Raw genomic sequence first — 10007 nt, forward strand, 5'->3', positions numbered from 1 at the left:
CTTGTGTGTTACACAGATCAGTAGTACAACATTCATTACAATGTGATGTAATTATTACCTGTTTCCCCACATCCTTGTGTGTTACACAGATCTGTAGTACAACATTCATTACACTGTGATGTGATATTATTTGGTGGTGTATTACATATCTAAAATATAAATCCACAACTTATGATAAAAGGCTATGAATAAAAGGAGATGTATGGTATACGTATATGACACAGCTACCGAACGATACAAGAACCAAGAGAGAGACAACATACAGTCTTCAGCTAGTTTCTATACAGCATGTCAAGCTCTTAACCGTTTAGAATCAAACAAAATCTTAAATGATATACAGAAAGAGAATTTTTCTCATGGCTATTTTTTTTAAGAAATGCAGTATGAGCTTCTATATTTTTCTTCCAATTTCAATACCTAACATTAATTTTATATAACTTATTCAAATTTTCGATTTAAGTGGCAAATAACTCAGAAATTTCAGTTTGGTAGGATTTTCTTATGAAATAAAATTTCTTTATGAGCACCAAATGCACAAAAGTGATCGCATGTGTTCATTTGAATATTTGAAATACCTTCACATTTTCTTTATTTGTTATTCTTGTAATTGTGTTTTTTCGTTATATACGTTATATAATCCTTATAAAAAGAGAATACTGCCGTCTTGATTTCATATTAACAACACTGAAATAGAATCAAAATGTAAAAAAACATAATTTTGCACTTTGCAAATCTGAAGACATTTTCCTCAAATTCTAAGATCAACTTATTGGTTGGGTTCTTGTTGCTCAATCTTTAGTATAAATAAGAAGATGTGGTATGAGTGCCAATAATACAACTCTCCATCCAAGTCACGATGTATACAAAGTTATCAATTATAGGTCAAAGTTTAGGTCTTTTATTTTTAATTTGTGTTCTTTTTTTTACCGTCTGCTTCGACATTCGATTTGTATTGATCTTTTACCTTCTCGGTCCTGCATCCTATACTGTATGATACACCTCCAAAGTTATCCATTTTACCTTATCGGTCCTGCACCCTATACTGTATGATACACCTCCAAAGTTATCCATTTTACGTTCTCGGTCCTGCACCCTATACTGTATGATACACCTCCAAAGTTAGCCGTTTAACCTTCCCGGTCCTGCACCCTATACTGTATGATACACATCCAAAGTTATCCATTTTACCTTCTCGGTCCTGCACCCTATACTGTATGATAGACCTCCAAAGTTAGCCGTTAACCTTCTCGCTCCTGCATCCTATACTGTATGATACACCTCCAAAGTTATCCATTTTACCTTCTCGGTCCTGAACTCTATACTGTATGATAGACCACCCAAAGTTATCCATTTTACCTTCTCGGTCCTGCACCCTATACTGTATGATAGACCTCCAAAGTTAGCCGTTTATCCTTCTCGCTCCTGCCCCTATACTGTATGATACACCTCCAAAGTTATCCATTTTACCTTCTCAGTCCTGCACCCTATACTGTATGATAGACCTCCAAAGTAATCCATTTTACCTTCTCGGTCCTGCATCCTATACTGTATGATAGACCTCCAAAGTAATCCATTTTACCTGCTCGCTCCTGCATCCTATACTGTATGATACACCTCCAAGTTATCCATTTTAACTTCTCGGTCCTGCACACTATACTGTATGATAGACCTCCAAAGTTGTCCATTTTACCTTCTCGCTGCTGCACCCTATACTATATGATACACCTCCGAAGTTATCTATTTTACCTTCTCGGTCCTGCACCCTATATTGTATGATAGACCTCCAAAGTTAGCCGTTAACCTTCTCGCTCCTGCATCCTATACTGTATGATACACCTCCAAGTTATCCATTTTACCTTCTCGGTCCTGCACACTATACTGTATGATAGACCTCCAAAGTTATCCATTTTACCTTCTCGGTCCTGCACCCTATACTGTATGATACACCTCAAAAGTTATCCATTTTACCTTCTCGGTCCTGCACCCTATACTGTATGAAACACCTCCAAAGTTATCCATTTTACCTTCTCGGTCCTCCACACAATACTGTATGATAGACCTCCAAAGTTGTCCATTTTACCTTCTCGCTGCTGCACCCTATACTATATGATACACCTCCAAAGTTATCCGTTTTACCTTCTCGGTCCTGCACCCTATACTGTATGATAGACCTCCAAAGATATCCATTTTACCTTATCGGTCCTACACCCTATACTGTATGATAGACCTCCAAAGTTATTCATTTTACCTTCACGGTCCTGCACCCTATACTGTATGATACACCTCCAAAGTTATCCATTTTACCTTCTCGGTCCTGCACCCTATACTGTATGAAACACCTCCAAAGTAATCCATTTTACCTTCTCGCTCCTGCACCCTATACTGTATGATACACCTCCAAAGTTATCCATTTTACCTTCTCGGTCCTGCACCCTATACTGTATGAAACACCTCCAAAGTAATCCATTTTACCTTCTCGCTCCTGCACCCTATACTGTATGAAACACCTCCAAAGTTATTCATTTTACGTTCCATACCACATTTCTATACAAAAACAGAAAAAGTTTTATCAATATGGTAGGTTTCAACCATCACTTCTTTTTGAACATATTATCTCATCAGAAAGTTATAATCATATGTTGGCGATATTATTTGTAGATTTGATCTTTCAAGTTAACTGTAGTTTAGTAGGTTTTTTCATATTTTATATGACAGTTTTGGTGCTTGCTTACAGAAAAGAGAATAATGGAACAAAAACATAAAGAATATAGATAAAATTTGCTAAATAAAAAATAAGAAAAAAAAATAATTGGGTGCTAAAATAGAATCTTTCAGGAACAATGGGCACACAAATTAATAGAGAAAAAATGACTAAAAAATTCAGAATACAGATCCATCACTCCAGTATCGTCAGAAAGTTGTAGATAGTCGTATGTATAGTTACACGAACAGATTGGAGAGACGAATAACAACTATTCTTACAGTATAAATAACATGTTTGGCATAGTTATATCAAAAGGGGGCTACTAAAACCTAACTGCCTGCTAATAAGATCTGTTTTTTAAGATGCACTTCTTTATTTAAAAAAAAAAAACACATGGTTAATTGACATAATCTTGATCATGACCGAACATCTTGCAACGAATTCGATCAGTTTGATGGTAGCGTTCGATTTGAACTTGCAGTGGTGTAGGTTTTATTTTTTTTATTTTTTGTTATGAAGGCCTTCCTGTATCTATGATGTGAAAAGAAGCGGTTAAAGCACTTTTTGGGTTTCTCAAGATTGTCTTGTTCCGTGTACATCTCCATATCCACTCTTCCGCCAAATGAATATTTAAAAAATAATTGTGTGAGTGTATACAACTGTGTATTGCGTTTACAATGCAATACACATTTTCAGTTAATATATTTGCGTACCTCTCCTGACGCACATGCTCCGACATCTTCACAGAACCTTGGATGTGCAATGTCTTGACAAATCAAACAAGTGAGTCCTGGAAAATAGTTCTCGTAAAGAGAATGATAAAAAAATATATCCTTACAATGAAAAATGGAAATCTTAGTCATTAATTTAAGACCCCTTTATTTCATAAAATTGCTATTTGCCTAGATGCCTAGACGTAAACATAGCATCACACTAGATTTCAAACTGCTTTAGTGTATTCATCGGAATAAAAATATAGTGTCAAACAATAATCTCTCTCTCTCTCTCTCTCTCTCTCTCTCTCTCTCTCTCTCTCTCTCGTGATCTCGCGATCTCGCGATAACTATGGAAACAGATCGGTGGTATAGCAATACATACCTGAAGATGATGGAACAAATAAAACAGCAAATGTAATATCTGTAAATTAATATAAACACACAGAATATATAAATAGTTGAAGATTACAAGTGGCTTCATTTCAATAATTGATTCACTAAAACCAGGACACAACTGACCTGATATACATTTCTACAATACATGCTTAAAATAAGATCTGTTTATATGTTTACAATACGATCTTTTAACATGTTCACATAAAAAAAATCTTTTTACCGGTTTACGTAAACAACCTTTTTAAATGTATTCAATAAAGGCTTTTAACATATTTACAATAAAATACAGATCATAAGGAACAAATTTGTCCGCTCACCTGAACGAATAGCTACATTACCTACATGTCCGCCCATATACATGATATAGGGAAATTGGGACAATCAAAACTCACAAATAAAAAAATCGATAAAACCATGGCAAAAAAACAAACCCACGAAAAATGGCGAAGAAAAAACAACATTGTAAATTAAGATGTACTTAGGTGAAATTAAAAAAGTCTAGAATTTAAAATTGATTTTATAAGTCAGAAGAGCATTAGTTAAGGAACAAAATAAGCTAAAAATCTTGATAGGTTATGGAGCATCTTTTTGAGGTATTTAATTTTTTTTTAAATGGCGGGAAAAAAGGCTGACTAAGACTTTTTCCTTATATTTGCATATTGGTATTATTTGGGTCTCAAATCGAAATAAGAGAAATCTAGAATCTGCTTAAATTTTGGTAAATGACCTTTTATGAGCTATTGCAGTCTTATATGAAAAGAAAAATGGGTGTTATGGGGCAAAATATTTTACCCTGTATCATAGGAAAAAAGCCAAGGAGTCTGAACTTTTGACAAAAATAGATTAAAACATGTATCCTGCTAACCGAACAAATAGCCACTTTGTAAATAAGACAAAAATGACAATAATGAAAAAAGTGAAAAATCAATCTGATACGTAGTCTCCAGTATAGACATAATTATTCAGCTTCATGCAATGAATGCTATTTTTTTTTCAGTTTTAGAGCTTCTACATGTTTGTTTAAAATAAACTTCAATAGGTAGGCTTACGACCAGAAAATTAAAACACTTCTTCCTGGTCACCAACAAAAGAGAGCTAAGCAAGAAAAACAAAAACTGTTCAAAATCAGCTTTTTCTGAGCGACTTGAAACCTTAATGAACTAAAATTACTGTATTTATAAAGGGAAAACGACTTATCGAAATGTGTTATTTAATCATGCATATAACAAAGCTTTAACTAATTAACTAATGGGTTTCGGAGATGGGGGATTGGTTACATCCAAAGTTTAGTGACTGTGTAACAATAGCAATATGTTTTTTTTACTGAAACAGGTATGACAGGTATTGAAAGATGTTAAGTAAAACTGAAAGGAAAAGTAAAGACAAAATTAAACCTAATATTTTGCTGATATATAACTCACATAATAACATTGCGTGCATATGTTCCCTTTGCGTTGTCTTATATCTGTAATCAGTGATATAACTTTCCATGACCGACATTCTAAACTTAGAACATTTGCTGATTATACAGTCTTATCAATAACTTATTTTTATTATTATTTGATGATATATTGAATTTGTGTTATTTCCCTTTCCCCATATTTGGTACCGATCTTATGTGGGAAAGTTTTGCTTAAACAAAAATATTAGAATCAAATTAAACATAGGTATTTTCTGCTCAAATGATAACATAAAAATAGAGTGTGTCATCACAATGTTTTTTAGGGTGAAAAAGAGGCGATAATACCAAAGGGAAAGTCAAATTCATAGGTAAAAAAAACTGACAACGCCATAGCTAAGTTTACCTTGATTTGTCAATTTTGATTTACGAGATTTGAACATCGGTAAACTACTGTCGCCTTAATGTTTCATACTTCTTCTTTATATCATCTTTTTGGATACCACCATGGGTGACCGGGAAATAGAAATATGGTCATTTTGGTCTTTTTCTGACCGGCATTAAAACTCATGCAAAGGTAGGACGCCCGTGTGGCTGTGGGGATGTACAAGTCTGAAGCCTCGGTTATTAAGAATGGGGACATCAAATCCGATGTCTCATTCAAATAAAGTGCCACACTCTCTGCACGTTAAATGTCTGTCCCTATGCAATATACCCTCATTTTTCAGTGACAGTCCAAATTTTCCAGGCCTTATCCCGGACGGCCGCTATTACATAACCTACCTATTGTATTTATTGTTTATTTTTTTAGACTTAAACAAACATTAAAATTCTTGTCATTGGACGTTAAAAAAATAACAAACAATCAATCAATCAATCTTTTTGGACATTTGAAACAAAACGTGAAAAAGAGTTCCCTTGTAAGATATTTGACTCCAGAGGTAATCAAAGGCTATCCGAGAAATAAGCCCATAATGTACCAATTTCTAAACGCATCAATAAAGGTAATAATGAGGACAACTTGGCTTTAAACTTATTTGCTTTTACTGAGATTTCTTTCAAATGGTTTAAGTTAACAATTCAAAGTATGCCAAATGGCATATGCATATATTATAGGCGTTATTGTGTAAAGTTAATTGTAATTTGACTTTCTACAAACTTCAATGCTTTAAAACCCTAGCTAGTTCATTAATGCTTGTGCCATTTTTTCAATGTTTGAAAAAAATTTCTTTATCCTAAAATTCCGGGAAACATATACTTAATTGTGTGACGAAAATTGATATGAACTGTGCAGGGCGAGTTTCACAATTGAAATACATTTTCTAAAATATTAAGAAGTTATCCAGACTTAATATATACATCGAGCCTAGATGGTCGAGTGGTCTAGCGCGCCGGGCATAGTGCAAGACGATTTGGTGTCACGATATCTCAGTAGCATGAGTTCGAATTCCGGCCACGGAAGAACAAAAATTTGCTTCCGCAGATTTACAGATCTAACATTGTTGGGCTGTTATTTAGACGAATTATATATACAGAAAGTGTTTTCAGCCTTGTATCACTATCACTGGTGATCCGATGGATACAATCTGTCGTAGAGTTGTCACTGGTTCAGAGGTACTTATATTTGTATAATTCGTCTAAACAACAGCCCAACAATGTTAGATCTGTAAATTTGCGGAAGCAATTTTTTTTGTTCTTCCCTGGCCGGGATTCGAACTCATGCTACTGAGATATCGTGGCACCAAATCGACTTGCACTAAGCCCGACGCGCCAGACAGCTCGACCACATAGGCTCTATTATAATAAAGCTTTCGTTGGCCGGATGTTACCTATCATCGTCAGTTTTTATCTAGCATCGTAACACTATACATGATATATAAGGCATGAAGATGAAATTGTTACTGATCAGCTGAATTATCTATTGTAAAGGATCCTACAAATTAATGTAAGATGCAGTCACAGAAATAATTATATAATAAGTACGTCTGAATCAGTGACGACTCTACAACATATTTTATCCATCGGATCACCAACAGTGATAGTGATACAAGACTGAAAATACATTCTGTATATATAATTCGTCTAAACAACAGCCCAACAATGTTAGATCTGTAAATTTGCGGAAGCAAATTGTTTTTGTTCTTCCCTAGCCGGGATTCGAACTCATATATATATATATATATATATATATATATATATATATATATCCTTCCTTCTGTAGGTCTTATGCGCTAACCGTGTACATTTAATACACGGCACATGTACAGACGTTATCCTGGAGCTACGCTTGTTCCGTATTAAATTTCCTGGCTGTATATATACCACATAAAGCCTATGTAATATTTAATATGTCAATTAGCTTCTTTCTCAGATAAGACAAACATAATTTCTCTCATTTTTTTTTATAGACAAACTTGCAATTCATTTTTCACCATTTGATGACTATTAAAATTATTTTTAACAAAAATTTCACGTATTAAGCTGTAAGCTATATATTTCAGTACAAACTACAAGACCTCTTTGGAACTTTATTTGGATTATTGCAAGCGTTGTTTCGGGTTGTTTCATATTGACAACACCGATGGTGGGGGGCACTGCAATATGTCCTTACTGATTCATATTTTTACCGACAAATTATTATTTTTCTATCGACATACGGTAGACTTGATTTTTTTTCAATTTAGAGCCATACTATTTATCTTATACAGCTGCACTTTTAGTAATTCGATATTCTAACCATATGGAGGAGTAAATAAAGGCAACAGTAGTATACCGCTGTTCGAAGTTCATAAATCGATTGCGAAAAAAACAAATCCGGGTTACAAACTAAAACTGAGGGAAACACATCAAATATAAGAGGAGAACTACGATACAACAGAAACACAACATTGAAATGTAAAACACACGAACTATAATATAACAATGGCCATTTTCCTGACTTGGTACAGGACATTTTAAGAAAAACAATGGTGGGTTGAACCTGGTTTTTTTGGCTAGCCAAACCTCCCGCTTTTATGGCAATGTTAAATATAACATTAAAATGACAACATTACATGACAGGACTACAATACAAATAAATGGGAGAACAAATAGGACAGAGAAACATACGAATAATAGCTAACAAAAGGTACCAGGTTTAAAATTAAATACGCAAGACGCGCGTTTCGTCCACACAAGACTAACCAGTGACGCTCAGATCAAAAAAGTACGAAAGCCAAAACAAGTACAAAGTTGAAGAGCATTGAGGACCAAAAGTTCCAAAAAGTTGTGCCAAATACGGCTAAGGTTATATGTCTGGGATAAGACAATCCTTAGTATTTAGAATATATCATACTTTTGCAAACAGTAAATTTATAAAAATGACTATATAATAAATATACATGATAACACCGTAGTGGTGACTAACTACAGAATAAAAACGGATACATAAAACAACATAAACCAGCTCATAAAAATTCACAGCCGAGTTAGCCAAAATGATCAACGCAAAAAAAAGTGACGTCACATTTGAATTTCTGAAATTTCCCCAAAAATCGGATAGAATTAGGATAGAATTCAAGATTTAGCTTATAATATTCATATAACATAAAACTGATAATTATTTGTAGGTATTTATTGCCTATTACATTATAATACATATCACTTGTAATATTACTGTGATATCATGAACCAAATGTGGTTAACCGAAATTTAACGATCACAATCACACAGGAAACATGAACTTATACTATCGCAACCTCTGACCATCATAGTACCTCAGCAGAAAATGAGGTTTATCGAACTTTAACCATCACAACAAGAATCTTGCACAGTAGCAATGTCAACCCCTTGCTGCTGTGCATTAGTCATGAGGAGAACCACTATTGGAGATACTCTCATAATATCTATAGCTAGTTTTGAATGACCTCCCATTGATGACCTCTGCATTGTTGTGATGTAAAGTTCCTCGCTGCTGCGCACTGGTCATGTGGAGAACTACTACAAAATGAAAAACTATATTTCTGGTTCTATTATTTCCTATTAATAAATTTTATACCTATTTCTTTTTAAAAAAAAATATAAAACCGACCTCATTACACTTAATGCTTCATACTGTAATAATATCCTACATTGCTCATATTTTTCACTTTATTTCTTTGTGTATTGTGTACTTTCACATAAAACTTGCATGTTTTATAATAATCATTGTATTTTAATGTTTATGTATCTAGCCCGACAAGGGCCCATGATCGGTAAAAATAAATAATAACGTCATAAAATCATCAAGGTATCTCAGCAGAAAATAAGGTAAAGTGAACCTTAACCATCAAAATATCCTACCATCAAGGTACCTCAGCAGAACATTTTGTAAAGCGATCTTTAACCATTTAAACCACTCACCATCAGGGTTAAGGGATCTTCAAATATAATAACCCAAAACAATCAAAGAATTCCAGCCGAAAATTTAGAAAATGAGATTTAACGACATGTAACCGTCTTAACCTCCAAAAATTAAAGTATCCCAGCAAAAAAAATGAGGTTGAGCAAACTTTAACCATCACAACCTCCCAACATCAAGTTATCCCAGTTCAAAACAATTAAAAGCGAATTGTTAGCAACGATGTTTTTTAACCACTGCAAACTCTCATCATAATATTATCTCAGCAGAAAGATGAGGTTAAGCGAACTTAAACCATTACAACCTCACACCTTCAAGGTATATCAGCAGAAATTTAGGTAAAGTGAACTTTAATGATATCAATCTCCCACCATCAAGGTATTTCAGCACAAAATGAGGTAAAGCGAACTTAAA

At 34.0% G+C, this 10007-nt stretch overlaps 1 long non-coding RNA gene across 5 annotated transcripts; it reads right to left on the bottom strand.

The window, feature by feature from the left end:
• Positions 1–971: 971 nt before the first annotated feature.
• Positions 972–3883, bottom strand: LOC127725888 (uncharacterized). Of its 5 annotated transcripts, none has more exons than XR_007993258.1 (6): positions 3803–3883; positions 3418–3494; positions 2396–2544; positions 1447–1614; positions 1279–1391; positions 972–1223 (listed from the first exon to the last, which is right to left on the bottom strand). It is a non-coding gene; the product is annotated as an uncharacterized LOC127725888 (long non-coding RNA). The 5 variants fall into 5 exon arrangements; XR_007993257.1 differs by having other exon boundaries at positions 972–1111; positions 1168–1223; positions 1279–1614; XR_007993256.1 differs by having other exon boundaries at positions 1279–1614.
• Positions 3884–10007: the final 6124 nt, after the last annotated feature.

This window comes from Mytilus californianus, unplaced genomic scaffold, assembly GCF_021869535.1.
Source record: "Mytilus californianus isolate M0D057914Y unplaced genomic scaffold, xbMytCali1.0.p SCAF_15, whole genome shotgun sequence".
Taxonomy (NCBI): domain Eukaryota; kingdom Metazoa; phylum Mollusca; class Bivalvia; order Mytilida; family Mytilidae; genus Mytilus; species Mytilus californianus.